This window comes from Elephas maximus, chromosome 16 (assembly GCF_024166365.1).
Source record: "Elephas maximus indicus isolate mEleMax1 chromosome 16, mEleMax1 primary haplotype, whole genome shotgun sequence".
Lineage (NCBI taxonomy): Eukaryota > Metazoa > Chordata > Mammalia > Proboscidea > Elephantidae > Elephas > Elephas maximus.
In genome coordinates, this window is record NC_064834.1 from 962557 (window position 1) to 979082 (window position 16526).

The window sequence follows — 16526 nt, forward strand, 5'->3', positions numbered from 1 at the left end:
CCCATGGAAGCAACAGTCAAGAACTCAAACAACGTATTGCATTGCACAAATCTGCTGCAAAAGACCTCTTTAAAGTATTAAAAAGGCAAAGAATCGCCTCATATGCATGCAAAAGCTGGACAATGAATATAGAAGACTGAAGAAGGATTGATGCCTTTGAATTATGGCGTTGGTGAAGAATACTGACTATACCGTGGACTGCCAGAAAAATGAACAGATCTGTCTTAGGAGAAGTACAGCCAGAATGCTCCTAAGAAGGAAAGACTTTGTCTCAGATACTTTTGAATATTTTATCAAGAGAGATCAGTCCCTGGAGAAGAACATTATGCTTGGTAAAGCAGGTCAGCGAAAAAGAGGAAGACACACAATGAGATGGATTTACACAGTGGCTGCAACAGTGGCTTCAAACGTAGCAACGATTCTGAGGCTGGCGCAGGACAGGGCAGTGTTTCCTTCTGTTACACATGGGGTGGCTATGAGTAGGAACCGACTCGACAGCACCTAACAACAGCAATGCCTAACTATTTTCACTTTGAATTCTTCCCTTGTGAAAAGACTCCAAAACAAGGCTCATTTTTGTGTGGGTTATATAGCCAGTTATGCCTTCGAGCTCCCAGAGCCGTATAATCCCACTTTCCAAACCCCTTGGCCAACTCCCACCCAGACATCTTTTTCTTTCAGTTTGGTACCAAAGCCATTTACCAAGTTCCCTTGTATCTCTGCCAGCATCTGTTTAACAGTCTCCTGTCTCTTTACTTTTGGCTTATTTGTGGTCTGAACAGTTGCCAAGCTTTCGGCCTTTTGTTTCCGGTAAACTCTGAGAATGACAAGTCTGCCGTCTAGCGGACAGAAGGTAGAACTCCCCACACAAACCTTTTGTTTCTCTAAGGGTGCACTTTGGTTTGGAAAACCTTGTTGGCATGTGTTGTTACTTAGTACTCTGAGGAGATGCCACTTCTGGCGTTCACTTACTAAGGTTTTCCGCTTGCAGGTTCAGGTCAAGGTTTTCCGCTTGCAAATTTGAGTTTCAGTCTTGTTTGACCTAGGCCTGTTGGTGCATAATTCGCTTTGAGTGCATGTTTGTTAAAAATCTTGCAAGAAAATAGGTAATGCCAGCTCCCAGGTAGCATCACATAACTAAAAACACTTTAGAATTTCAGTGATCACTTTAAGAAAGCTGAGTGTCCATCTGTTCTCTTTCTTCCATTCTGGGAAAATGAGTTAACTTTTATTTAATGCTAAGAAACTAAGTTGCTTGTGTTGTATGGCTCATTTTATATAATTTTTTTTTTTAAGCTGGCCTCACAAACTAGTGTTTTGTTTTGTTCTGAGAACTTGCCTCTAGTTTAAAATACTGTGTCGGAGTCTTATATACAATTAAAGGCCATGGCTGATGTTTTCCATGGGGTTGTCTAAATTCTTAGTTCTTTTCTCATCCAAGGAAAACTGCTTTTTACGTCTGGACTTCTAATAGATACTTTGAGAAAATTTAATATAAATTAGTAATTGTTTATTTTAAGTAATACAGCAAAACTTCAAAAAGATATCCTATAAAGCATAATTATTGGCCATTGTGCCTAAATGTCATGGTAGGTGTGTTGTCATTTAGCTCTGGAGGCAGAAATCAGTTCCAGTGGGCCCTGTCCTTGTCTTTTCCAACAACTCTTAAAAAAAACATGAGAACTCATAAAAATAAGCTGCTCCCACAAGTACACCAGCCCTGGAAGGCCAGGGTAGGCCCTGACATGTTCTCAATAGTAACACAGCATGGACAGTCACAAAGTGATCCACACCCCATTTTCTTGTGCACGGTAAGCTTAAGCTCGGAGTCATGAAATGCTGTGCCTCTTTGATTTTGCCCTTTCTTGCAAATCACTTTAATGCTCAGCTTCACGTAGGCATAATTTCCTCTAAATACACACTTCAACACTAGTAATGTTTTCTCCTGGAAGGATATGTATTTTCTTGGAGAAAAAATACTGCCAACATATGCACTTCTATTTGGCCTGTGAAGTACCTTTTACACATTTGATTTGGAAAAGGTATAATTCTGGATTGCCAACATCTCACTGGTAACTCTGAACAGAAATTATCTTTGCAGAGAGTTTTAAAGCTGCTCTTTGGGAGTAGGATTAACCAAATCTACCCCGAGGTGCCACAAATCAGTTTTGTGTGGTCTCTATAGCCATAGCCTTGCAGCTCTCACCCAAGTGATTGGGCGGGACTGTGTGACAGGCCCACCAAAGGGACTGGATACAGTGCTGGAAGCGTTTGCTTATCTATGCCAAGAAATTTGGAAGATAGCTACCTGGCCAACTGACTCGAAAAGATTCCTATTTATGCCTATTCCAAAGAAAGTGATCCAACTGAATGCGGAAATGATTGAACAATATCACTGATATCACACACAGGAATATTTTGCTGAAGATCATTCGAAAGCAGCTGCAGCAGTATATCAACAGTGAACTGCCAGAAATTCAGGCCAGTTTCAGAAGAGGACGTGGAACCAGGGATATCATTGCTGATGTCAGATGGATCCTGGCTGAAGACAATGGCATTCAACTGTGTGGATCATATCAAGTTATGGATAATGCTGCAAAGGATGGTGTCTTAGTTGTCTAGTGCTGCTATAACAGAAATACCACAAGTGGATGGCTTTCACAAACAGAAGTTTATTCTCTCACAGTCTAGTAGGCTATAAGTTCGAATTCAGGGTGTCAGCTCCAGGGAAAGGCTTGCTCTTCTCTGTCAGCTCTGGAGGAAGGCCCTTGTCATCAAACTTCCCCTGAACTAGGAGCTTCTCTGCGCAGGGATCCAGAAACCAAAGGACACGCTATGTTCCTGGTGCTTCTTTCTACGTGGTATAAGTTCCCCATGTCTCTCTGCTTGCTGCTCTCTTTTATATCTCAAAAGAGATTGGGTTAAGGCCCAATCTAATCTTGTAGATTGAGTCCTGCCTCATTAACATAACTGCCGCTAATTCTATCTCATTAACATCAAGGTGGTTTTAATATCACAGAGATAGGATTTACAACACATAGCAAAATCACAGAATGATGGATAATCACACAAAACTGGGAATCATGGCCTAACCAAATTGATCCACATATTTTTTGGGGACACAATTCAATCCATAACAGATGGAAATTCCAGACCACTTAATTGTGCTCATGAAGAACCTATACGTAGATCAACAGGCAATCATTCGAACAGAACAAGAAGATACTGTGTAGTTTAAAGTCAGAAAAGATGTGCATCAGGGTTGTATCCTTTCACCACACTTATTCAATCTGAATGCTCAGCAAATAATATGAGAAGCTGGACTATATGAAGAAGAATGGGGCATCACGATTGTTGGAAGACTCATTAAGTACCTTTGATATGCAGGTGACACAACTTTCCTTGCTCAAAGTGAAAAGGATATGAAGCACTTACTGATGAAGATCAAAGACCACACACAGCCTTCAGTATGGATTATATCTCAACATAAAGAAAACAGAAATCCTCACAACTGGACCAATAAGCAACATCATGATAAATGGAGAAAAGACTGGGGTTGTCAAGGATTTCATTCTACTTGGATATACAATCAATCCCCATGGAAGCAGCAGTCAAGAAATCAAACAGTGCATTGCATTGGGCAAATCTGCTGCAAAAGCCCTCTTTTAAGTGTTAAAAAGCAAAGATGTCACCTTTTAAGACTAAGGTGTACCTGACCCAAGTCATGGTGTTTTCAATCACCTCATATGCATGTGAAAGCTAGGCAATGAATAAGGAAGACCGAAGGAGAATTGACACCTTTGAATTACGGTGTTGGCGAAGTATACTGAATATACCATGGACTACCAAAAGAACAAAAAAATCTGTCTTGGGAGAAATACAGCCAGAATGTTCCTTGGAAGCAAGGATGGCGAGACTTTGTCTCACATACTTTGTACACGTTATCATGAGGGAGCAGTCCCTGGAGAAGGACATTATCCTTGGCAATGGGGTTTTAAAGTAGAGGGTCAGCGAAAAAGAGAAAGACCCTCAGCAAGATGGATTGACACAGTGTCCACAACAATGGGCTCAAGCACAACAATGACTGTGAAGATGGCACGGAACCAGGCAGTGTTTCATTCTGTTGTACATAGGGTTGCTATGAGTTGGAACCAACTTGATGGCAGCTAACAACAGCAACAACAACAAAGGGGTTGGTCGATTTTGCCATCCCACCAAACTTAAAATGAGACAACCCAGAGGCAGGAAAGAGAAGAGCCCACCACCACCAAGGAAGGCGAGATTGGCAGAAGAGATCAGCAGGACAGACCTGAAAGAGACAGCACAGTGGATCAAGAAAGCTGAGTGCCTTTGGGCAGAGATTGGGGGCCAGGGAGAGGCATAGCTGTGAGCACAGCTGGGAAGAGGCTGTCCTAATGGAAGAACTGTATCCTTGAGTGTTCCTGAGCCTGAACTGTAACCTGTTGTTGTTCTTGTTGTTAGGTGCCGTCGAGTCGGTTCCGACTCATAGCGACCCTATACAATAGAACGAAATGCTGCCCGGTCCTGCGCCATCCTTACAATTGTTGTTATGCTTGAGCTCATTGTTGCAGCCACTGTGTCAATCTACCTCCTTGAGGGTCTTCCTCTTTTCCGCTGACCCTGTACTCTGCCAAGCATGATGTCCTTCTCCAGGGACTGATCCCTCCTGACAACATGTCCAAAGTATGTAAGACGCAGTCTCGCCATCCTTGCTTCTAAGGAGCATTCTGGCTGTACTTCTTCCAAGACAGATCTGTTCGTTCTTTTGGCAGTCCATGGTATATTCAATATTCTTCACCAACACCACAATTCAAAGGCGTCAACTCTTCTTCGGTCTTCCTTATTCATTGTCCAGCTTTCACACGCATATGATGCCATTGAAAATACCATGGCTTGGGTCAGGCGCCCCTTAGTCTTCAGGGTGACACCTTTGCTCTTCATCACTTTGAAGAGGTCCTTTGCAGCAGATTTGCCCAATGCAATTCATCTTTTGATTTCTTGACTGCTGCTTTCATGGCTGTTGATTGTGCATCCAAGTAAAATGAAATCCTTGACAACTTCAATCTTTTCTCCATTTATCATGATGTTGCTCATTGGTCCAGTTGTGAGGATTTTTGTTTTCTTTATGTTGAGGTGTAATCCATACTGAAGGCTATGGCCTTTATTCTTCATTAGTAAGTGCTTCAAGTCCTCTTCACTTTCAGCAACCAAGGTTGCGTCATCTGCATAACACAGGTTGTTATTGAGGCTTCCTCCAATCTTGATGCCCCATTCTTCTTCATATAGTCCAGCTTCTCGTATGATGTGTTCAGCATACAGATTAAATAGGTATGGTGAAAGGATACAACCCTGAAGCACACCTTTCCTGACTTTAAACCAATCAGTATCCCCTTGTTCTGTCCGAACAACTGCCTCTTGATCTATGTAAAGGTTCCTCATGAGCACAATTAAGTGTTCCGGAATTCCCATTCTTTGCAGTGTTATCCATAGTTTGTTATGATCCACACAGTCAAATGCCTTTTTGCATAGCCAATAAAACAGAGGTAAACATCCTTCTGGTATTCTCTGCTTTCAGCCAGGATCCATCTGACTGATCATCCTGACTGATATGTATTGTTATAATGTATTTTTGATCCAATATGTATACTTTAAGTAAGACATTTAACCCATTCCCTGATCTTAATCATCTTTATCTGAGACCTTTCATCTGGAATCATTTTCTGCCGTTTTCACTTTTTAGAATTTCCCTTATTCTGCTGGAAACAAAGTCTCTCAGTTTTGATATGTCTGAGAATGTCTTATTGGCACTTTCATTCTTACAAAATTTAGAAATCATAATCTGGTACTAGGGGTGCTCATTGTTACTGGGTTGGTCACGGGGTTTCCATTACCATTTAAGTTGACAAAGCTTCCATCCATCCACCCATCCGCCCGCCCATCCACCCATCCACCTCTCACACACCCGTCCATCCACCCGTCCATCTGTGCGCCTGCCCGCCCGCCCACCCGCCTGGCTGTCCATCCATCCATCCATCCATCCGTCTGTGCATCTGTCCACCCTTCCATCCAGTTCCTGAGTTCATAATGAAAATTTCAATTCAGGACCATAGGATTTTTATTCAACTTCTATGTTACACCTGCATCTTTCTTCTTCCACACAGAGAATCCTTATTTACAGAGACAAATGATGATTGAATTAGAATATTCCATAATTACTCATTTATTTTATCCCGTACGTCTAAAAAGTAATAATCAACACTACTTCCAACAATCATTACCAAAAATGCTTAAACATTTTTGCCTATGCTATATCTAGTCTCTTCATTTAAAAAAAAATGGTTATTTGTACCTTGTCAGGTCATATAGTCATTTGTATACTAGAATTTCTCCCTTTTAACTCATTTACTACTGGTATATATAAATTGTCAATACACAAAATTGACTATTTAAGCACTTGGGTTCTTTGTAGTTCTTTAGAAGATTATCTAGGAGGGCCTCTGGGAAACAGTATTCTCTGAGCTCTTACATGTTAATATCAGTTGTAACCTTTATACATCAAAGTTAGTTTTTCTAAATACAAAATTTGTGAGTCAAAATTTCTTTCCTTGAAAACTTAAATATATTCCTCCATTTTCTTTTGTCATGAAGTGTTACTGTCCAAAAACCTAATAATAAAAATAACCTAATTTTCTTTCCCCCATAATCTTGTATTCTTTTGGCATAGGTACCCAAAGGATTTTTTTTCTTCAAAATTCAGTAATTTTGCTACAAAATTTCTTGGTATTGGCCATTCTAGTTTGAGATCCATGGGTATAAACGTGGTATTTCAATGTGTAATTTTAAATCTTAAAAAATATTGTCTCAGAAAAATTTTCCTAAATTATAATTTATTGTAATTGTTCTGTACCCTTTAGTTTCTTCTTTAGAAGCTCCTATTATATATACACTGGTCTTCTTTGTCTCTTTGATATGTACCATGCTCTCAAATTCTATTTTGCTTCTTTTTTCATTTTTTTTTCTCCTGGGAAGAGGGCATTTCTCCTCTTCAGTTTTCTAATTTTCTTAAGGCTTATCAGTTGTTGTGTTTATGAATCATTATCTTAGGCTGAGTTTTCTAGAGAAGCAAACCCCAACCCCAGTGCCATTGAGTTGATTCTGACTCATAGTGACCTTACAGACTACCGACCCTTTGGTTTGCAGATGTAGTACTTAACCACTACGCCACCAAGGTTTCCCTAGAGAAGCAAACCAGTGAAGCATATACATATAGATACACACAGATACAGAGATTGATTTATATCAAGGAAATGGCTCATGTGGTTGTAGAGGCTGGAAAGTCCCCAGTCTGGGGTCAGGTATCGGTCTGGAGGCTTCTCCTGACTCATGTAGCTGCAAGGCCTGATGAACCCAAGATCGGCAGGTCAGATGGCAGGCTGCTGGCTTACAGGCTGTGGAGGATGAAGAATCCAAGACTGGCAGATAAGACGGAAGGCTGCTAGCTCAAGTCACAAAAAATGGAGGTCAGATAATGTCAAGCTGGATGTAAGATCCAAAGCAAGCAAGACTCAGCAAACTTTGCCAGATAGTCCATATATATTGGATGGAGGCCACACCCCCAAAGAAACTCCTTTTCAAGTGACTGGCTGCTTGTAGCAGATCTCATCATGCAGGTGATTACATCATTATGTGACTGCCAAACTACATTGTAACTGTGAAGCCACTGAGAATTATGGCCCACCCAAGCTGACACAGTCTTAACCATCACAGTCCAGCCCCTGTTAACTTGGCACCTGTACACATCTTTAATCATATGTAATCTCTTTTTGTTTTTAATCTCCAAAAACAATTATAAAGTCATGTTTGCACATAACATAATACAACTTACATAAAACCAAAAATACATTAGCCCCATTTACATCTTATACCAGTGAAAAAACAAAACTATTTCATGCACATATTGTTTTTGTTAGGTGCTATTCAGTCAGTTAGTGACCCAATGTACAACAGAACAAAATACTGCCCGGTCCTGCACCATCCTCACAATTGTTACCTCAAGCCTGTCGTTACACGCACTGTGTCAATCTATTGTGTTGAGGGTCTTCCTTTTTTTCACTGACCCTCTACTTTACCAAGCACTATGTCCTTCTCCAGGGACTGTACCCTCCTGATAACATATCCAAAGTACATGAAATGAAGTCTCACCATCCTTGCTTCTAAGGAACTTCCTGGCTGTACTTTTTCCAAGACAGATTTATTAGTTCTTCTGGGAGTCCACGGAATGTTCAATATTCTTTGACAATACCATAATTCAAAAGCATCAATTCTTCTTCAGTCTTCCTTATTCATTGCCCAGGTTTTGCATACATATGAGGTGACTGAAAATACCATGGTTTGGGTCAGGCATACCTTAGTCGCCAAAGTAACATTTATGCATTTTAACACTTTAAACATGTCTTTTGTGGAAGATTTGTCCAATGCACTATGTAACTTGATTTCTTGACTGCTCCTTCCATGGGCATTGATTGCAGATCCAAGTAAAATGAAATCCTTGACAACTTCAATCTTTTCTCCATTTATTGTGATGTTGCTTATTGGTCATGTTGAGAGGATTTTTGTTTTCTTTATGTTGAGATGCAATCCAACATCAAAAATCACTTCATCAGTAAGTGTTTCAAGTACTCTTCGCCTTCACCAAGCCAAGTTGTGTCATTTGCATATCACAGGTTATTAATGAGACTTCCTCCAATGCTGATGCTGAGTTTTTCATATAGTACAGCTTCTTTGATGATTTGCTCAGCATATAGATTGAATAATATGGTGAAAATATACAACTCTGACACACACCTTTCCTGATTTTAAACCATACAGTATCTCCATTTGTTCTGTTTAGATGACTGACTCTAGGTCTACATACAAGTTCTTCATAATCACAAGTGTTCTGGAATTCCCATCCTTCCATATTTGTTATCCACACAATAGAATGCCTTTGCATAGTCAATAAAACACAAGTAAACGTCTTTCTGGTATTCTCTGCTTTCGGCCATGATCCATCTGACATGAGCAAATGATATTCCTAGTTCCACTCCTCTTCTGTATCCAGATTGATTATCTGGCAGTTCTCCGTCAATATACTGCTACGACCATTTTTGAAAGATCTTCAGAAAAATTTTACTTGTGTGTGATGTTAATAATACTGTTCAATCATTTCTGCATTCTGCTGAAGCACCTTTCTTTGGAATGAGCACAAATATGGACCTCTTCCAGTTGGATGGCAGGAGGTTTTCTTCCAAATTTCTTGACATAGATGAGTGATCACTTCCAGGGCTACATCAGTTTGTTGAAAGATCTCAATTGGTATTCCATCAATTCCTGGAGCTTTGTTTTTCACCATTGCCTTCAGTACAGCATGGACTTCTTCAGTACCATCAGTCCTTGATCATATTGTACTTCCTGAAATGGTTGAACACCAACAATTTTTTTTTTTTTGGTACAGCGACTCCGTGTATTCCTTGTATTTTCTTTTGATGCTTCCTGCGGTGTTCAGTATTTTCCCTGTAGAATCCTTCAAGATTGCAACTCAAGGCTTGAATTTTTTCTTCAGTTCTTTCAGCTTGAGAAATGTGAAGCATGTTCTTCTCATTTGGTTTTCTAACTCCAGATTTTTGCATATTTCATTATAATACTTTCTTTTCTTGAGGTGACCCTTGAAATCTGTTCAGCTCTTTTACGTCATCATTTCTTTCTTTCACTTTAGCTACTCAACATTCAAGAGTAAGTTTCATTTTGGTCTTTTCTTTCTTTCCTGGCCTTTTTAATGACCTCTTGCTTTCTTCATTTATGATGTCCTTAAAGTCATTCCATAACTTGTCCGGTCTTCAGTCATTAGTGTTCAATGCGTCAAATCTACTCTTGAGATGATCTCTAAAATCAGGTAGGATATAGTCAAGGTCATATTTTGGCTCTCGTGGACTTACTCTAATTTTCTTCACCCTTATCTTGAACTTTCGTATGAGGAACTGATTTAAGATCTAGAGTTTTGCTGGAAAGTCCATATATACTGGTGCAGGCCACACCCACGAGGAAACTCCCTTTCTACGGATTGGCTGCTTGCAGCAGATCTCATCATGGAGGAGATTACATTGTATCTGATCTCATCATGGAGGTAATTACATCATTACATAACTGCCAGACTACATCATAACTGTCAAACCACTGAGAATCATAACCCAGCCGGGTTAACACACCTTAACCATCACAATCATGTTACTTCCAGTTTAATCTTCATTTCTTAAATGATTTTTGTATCTAATTCTTCTTGATTTCTGTCATCCCACTTTAAATTTTTCTAATTCTGATTTTTGTTGTTCTTCCATATCTTACACAATTTTCTTAATGTCTTTAAGCTCGTTTTGAAATTGCACATTACAGTTTTCATCTGATATTTTGAGCATATCTTTCTGGTGTGCCTTCATCATATTTGGGGATGCTATTCATTTCCTTGGCCTCTTTTTATTTTGCTTATGGTAAGTTTTTGGGGATTTGATCATGATAATTATCTACTGCTCATTTTTATATAAATTTACTTTTCCTGAGCTTTTAGGTGGCTTTTTCAGATAACTCTTGTAACTTTATTGAGCTTGCTTGTTGAAGTTTTCTGGCTCTGTTCCCCTCACTCACTTTTATATTGAGCTTCTCTTTTATTCATCCCTGTTCTGCTCAATTTTGATTCTACAATTTCTGTTCAGTTTGAGACTCTTTCTGGAAGGGAGTCTTGGCTGGTCAGCTTTGCGGGTAGATAAGAACTAGGCTGCTCCAACCCTTGTAGTCCTTACCATGCTCCTTGCACTTACCTATTTTTGAAGGGGCAATGCCCCTCCAGTTTCAGCTGCTGGCCTCAAAATTAGCTTGCTACACTGGTTTGTAAATAAAATTGGTCCTTTGTGAAAGAGTTTGAGAAGCACTGCTGAAGGAGTCAGAGGAGGAAAAGATGTTAGGAGGTTTCATGAAGAGGTGGCTCTTAGGCTTGGCCATGAAGGGAAATCAGGGTAAGAATGAATGGTTCAGTTCCTCAGAGTTCTGCCCTTCACCTGTGTCATGGACTGAATTGTATCCCCCCAAATGTGTGTCAACTTGGCTAGGACATGATTCCCAGTGTTGTGTGGGTTTCCACCATTTTGTGATCTGATGTGATTATCCTATGATTATCCTATGTGTTGTAAATTCTAATCTCTACATGTTAATGAGGCAGGAGTACAGGCAGTTATGTTAATGAGGCAGGACTCAACCTACGAGATTAGGTTGTATCTTCAGTCATTCTCTTTTGAGATATAAAAGAGAGGATCCAGCGGAGAGGAAAGTTGCCTCCTACCGCAAAGAAAGAAGGGCTGGGAGCAGAGCGTGTCCTTTGGACCCGGGGTCCCTGTGCTGAGAAGATCTTAGGTCAGGGGATGACTGATGACAAAGAGCTTCCCCCAGAGCTAATAGAGAGAGATAGCCTTCCCCTGGAGCTGGCACTCTGAATTCAGACATCTAGCCTCCTAAACAGTGAGAGAATAAATTTCTCTTTGTTAAAGCCATCCACTTGTGGTATTTCTGTTACAATAGTACTAGATAGCTAAGATAGCCCCTATCTCACTTTCTTGGGGGAGCTCATCTGTTCCTATGGCTTCAAGCATCATCTACAAGGCAAACACTCCCTGAGATCTGGGTTTTCAGCTTGTTGTTGTTGTTGTTAGATGCCATCGAGTTGCCTCTGACTCATAGTGACCGTATGCACAACATAAAAAAACACTGCCTGGTCCTGTGCCATCCTCACAATCGTTGCTATGCTTGAGCTCACTGTTGCAGCCACTGTGTCAATCCACCTTGTTGGTTGCCTTCCTCTTTTCTGCTGACCCTGTACTTTGCCAAGCATGATGTCCTTCTCCAGGGACTCATCCCTCCTGACAACATGTCCAAAGTATGTAACATGCAATCTCGCCATCCTTACTTCCAAGGAGCATTCTGGGTGTACTTCTTCCAAGAGAGATCTGTGCGTTCTTTTGGCAGTCCATGATATATTCAATATTCTTTGCCAACACCACAATTCAGAAGCGTCAATTCTTCTTCGGTCTTCCTTATTCATTGTCCAGCTTTCACGTACCATGGCTTGGATCAGGTGCACCTTAGTCTTCAAGGTGACATCTTCGTTTTTCAACACTGTAAGGAGGTCCTTTACGGCAGATTTGCCCAAGGCAATGTGTCGTTTGATTTCTTGACTGTTGCTTCCGTGGGTGTTGATTGTGGATGCAAGTAAAATGAAATCCTTGACAACTTCAATCTTTTCTCCATTTATCATGGTGTTGCTCATTGGTCCAGTTGTGAGGATTTTTGTTTTCTTTATGTTGAGGTGGAATCCATACTGAAGGCTGTGGTCTTTGATCTTCATTAGTAAGTGCTTCAAGTCCTCTTCACTTTCAGCAAGCAAGGTTGTGTCACCTGCATAACGTGGGTTGTTAAAGAGTCTTCCTCCAATCCCAATGCCCTGTTCTTCTTCATACAGTCCAGCTTCTCAGATTATTTGCTCAACATACAGACTGAATTGGTATGGCGAAAGGATACAACCCTGGCGCACACCTTTCCTGACTTAAACCAATTAGCATCCCCTTGTTCTGTCTAACCTATTGCCTCTTGATCTATGTAAAGGTTTCTCATGAGCACAATTAAGTGTTCCGGAATTCCCATTCTTCGCAATGTTATCCATAATTTGTTATGATTCACACAGTCGAATGCCTTTGCATAGCCAATAAAACACAGGTAAACATCCTTCTGATATTCTCTGCTTTCAGCCGCTATCCATCTGACATCAGCAATGATATCCCTGGTTCCATGTCCTCTTCTGAAACCAGCCTGAATTTCTGGCAGTTCCCTGTGGATATACTGCTGTAGCCATTTTTGAACAATCTTCAGCAAAATTTTGCTTGCATGTGATATTAATGACATTGTTCTGTAATTTCCACATTTGATTGCATTGCCTTTCTTAGGAATAGCCATAAATATGGATCTCTTCCAGGAAGCTGTCTTCCAAATTTCTTGGCATAGATGAGCGAGCACCTCCAGTGCTGAATCCGTTTGTTGAAACATCTCAGTTGATATTCCGTCAATTCCTGGAGCCTTGTTTTTTGCCAATGCCTTCAGAACAGCTTGGACTTCTTCCTTCAGCTTAGAAATCTTTTTAGCATCAAACTTGTAGAGCCACTTGGAGGTCCCCCAGGCATGACAAGTTCAACAAATCACAAATCATGCTCGTGACATCCCTCCAAACTCTGTCACTGCACTTCACAAGTTTTGATGTGAAGTTTTTATTTTCACTTAGTTCAAATTATTTTCTAATTTTCTTATGATTTTTTTCCTTTGACAGTGGATTATTTACGAGTGCATTGTTTAATTCTCAAATATTTGGGAACTTTTCAAATATCTTTCCGTTTTTTTGATTTCTAGTTAGTTCTACAAACATTGTTCCATTCCTTTGAATTTTATTGACACTTTTTTTATGACTCAGAATATAGTGTATCTTGGTGAATGTTCCATGTGCACTTGAAAAGAATGCGTATTCTGTTGTAGTCTGGTGTTCTCCAAACGTCAATTAGATCAAGCTGGTTGATAGCGTTATTCAAGTCTTTTACGTCCTTATTAATTTTCTGACTACTTGTTCCATCAATTAGGGAGAGAAGAATGTTGAAATTTCCAACTATAATTGTGGATTTGTCTATTCCTCTTCCAGTTTTATCAGTTCTATCACTTTTTGCTTCAAATATTTTGAAGTTCTATATTTGAAATGCCACCTTTAGCACATAATGAACTGACAAATATATGAGTCGAGTCTGATTCTTGACTTGATCCACTTATGTTTCCTCACACCAGAGGCAGATTGTTTCAATTACTGTGACTTCAGACAATACTTTTGATTGTTGCTAAGGTAAACCCTCTCCCTTCCCCTCTTAAATTTTCTTTTCCAAAAATATCTTGCCTCTTTTCATGCATTTACTGTTCATTTAGAATGTGAGCATCAACTGGTCAAGTTCTTTAGATTTTTTTGGTAGGCATTTTACATATTTATTGCTCAGGGATATTTTTCCTACTGAAAATACAAAACAAAAGTTGACAAATTTTTTTTTTCAAAGGGCCAGATGGTGAATTCTTTAGGCTTTATAGGGCCATATGATCTCTGTCGTTAATATGATTTCTGCCATTGTCACTGTATTGCAAAAGCAGCCACACACAATATGTAAAAACAAATGGGCATAAAACTTTACTTACAAAAACAGGCAATTGGTTGGATTTGACCTTTGAGCCATACTTTGCTGATTTCTGACATAGAAAAAGATTAATTTTTACATAGTTGTCTCGTAAATAGACTTCTTACTGAACTGTCTAATACATCATTTTTCAGTTGAGTGAATTATTTCTACATTGGCAAATATACAAAAATAATTTTTGATCTAATTTTCCAATATTTATATCGATTATTCCTTTTTATAGCCATATTTCATTGGCTAGATAACTCTAGAAGAATATTCAACTACGGCATTAACAGGAGGTATTCTTGTTTTGTTAATAGAAAGGCTCTATTTTTCACCTTTAAATATAATGTTGCCGTTGGTTTCTAATGAATGTTTTCTTTATCATATTCAAGTTTCAGATATGAGTATTGTATTTGATATCTTTTAAGAGTCCTTCTTATTCAACTTGTTTCATTATAAAGTCATTATTTACTGCTTTTTGATTGTGGATGTAGACAACCTGAATACTCCGCTGAGTAATCCATCACTCCTACTGAACACTACAAGTCTGTTTTTACTTAATGGAAACTCTCCAAGTCTTCCAAATTCAATTACCTGAACCTCAAGTCAACATAAAAGAAAATTAGTCCTTACCAGAGATTTAAAAAAAGTTAAGTAGAAAATGAAACTTTGTTGCTTTAGAGTTTTTCAAGGAGTTTTCTTTTGATTTTTTTTTTTTTTTACATAAATCACTAAAATGACTTTGAGTAGACCATATAAACTTAACTGAAAACTCTATAATTTCTTGAGCTTTTGGGGGAATATGGAGAGAAAGGCCCAAAGAAAAATAAACCACTAAGACTTATCTGAGAATAAAATCTATAATATTTATTTCTGAAAAGCGTTGGTCCAGCGTGTAGGCCTTAAGCACATATAACTTCAAAATTATGTATTTAAAGTTGAAAGTTAATATATGTATATATGCTTATATTTAAATATTTTTTAAAGTTCCTTTAAATCAGTATTCATATATTCACAAAGGTGTCAATAGGACTTTCATAGTCATATCCTAGGCAGAAATTGATTCACTGTTGGTATACAAGTTAGTATTTCAATTAGTTCAATGTTTTCAATTTGGAATTCACCTTCCAAAAATGAAATCAAAACAAATGCAATCAATATTGCCAAGTTTACTTACTAACTTCCCCAGAAAATTAAAAATTGGTCCAACTGTAAATATATAAGGCATACATTAAAGAAGGGACATGTATAACATCAAGAATTGTGCAATTTTTCTTTACAAGAACATTTCAAGGCCCAGATAAATAAACATACTTCAGGCAATACATAGTAAATCTTTTCATTTAAGTAATAGCATAGAATCCTTCTCAGGGATATTGTACATTAGACCTGTTATTTTATAATAGAGAAAAATTAAAATTAGGGATACAAATATTAAAGGCCATTCATAAAATGAATTTAATGTTCAGCATAGGTTATTATTCATACTAGCTAGAATCATCAATTTAATACAAAATACTTTTTTTGGCAAATAATTATTTGAAAAATTAGAAATTATCAATGTTAATTCAACCAATTCTAGCATTCGTTAAGCCAAAGGAATAAAATAAGCCTCTTAAAAATTCAGGATTGATATATTAATATTAGGAATGTTCTCAATATAATACATAGAATATTCTGATCTCCACTGGATTACAGTTGTGCACAGTAAAGTATAGGTAAAACTGATCACTAAAACTCCCTGACCAAAATATCACTATAATTTTATGAGGCAAAGTCCTATAATAAGATGAATGTAATAATGACTACAGTCTTTTAAAAAACAGACTGTAGAAGTTTTCGTTTTCACAACTATTGAGTAGAGTTTTCTAAAATCTGTTTCCCAAATCCAACTTCTAAACGTTTCAGCAGAGGTGAGGTATTAATCAAAAGAAATGATTTAATGGAACTCTGAAGAAAAAAGATAACTATTGTAGATCTTAGTTTGGAAAATACATTCAACAAAAGAGATACCATGAATGACTCAGAAATGATTTAATAATGCCTATATCAAAGTTTTATATCAAAGTTTACCAGTTAGCTAAAGTGCAAATAGGAAGAGGCAAGTAAAATGTATAATTGCCTCTAACAAAGCAGACTGAGTAATACGTTAAGTTTAGGGTGGAACAGGAAAGAACTCAAGCTAGGCAAAAACATCCTCATGGACTTTCTGTACAAACATCT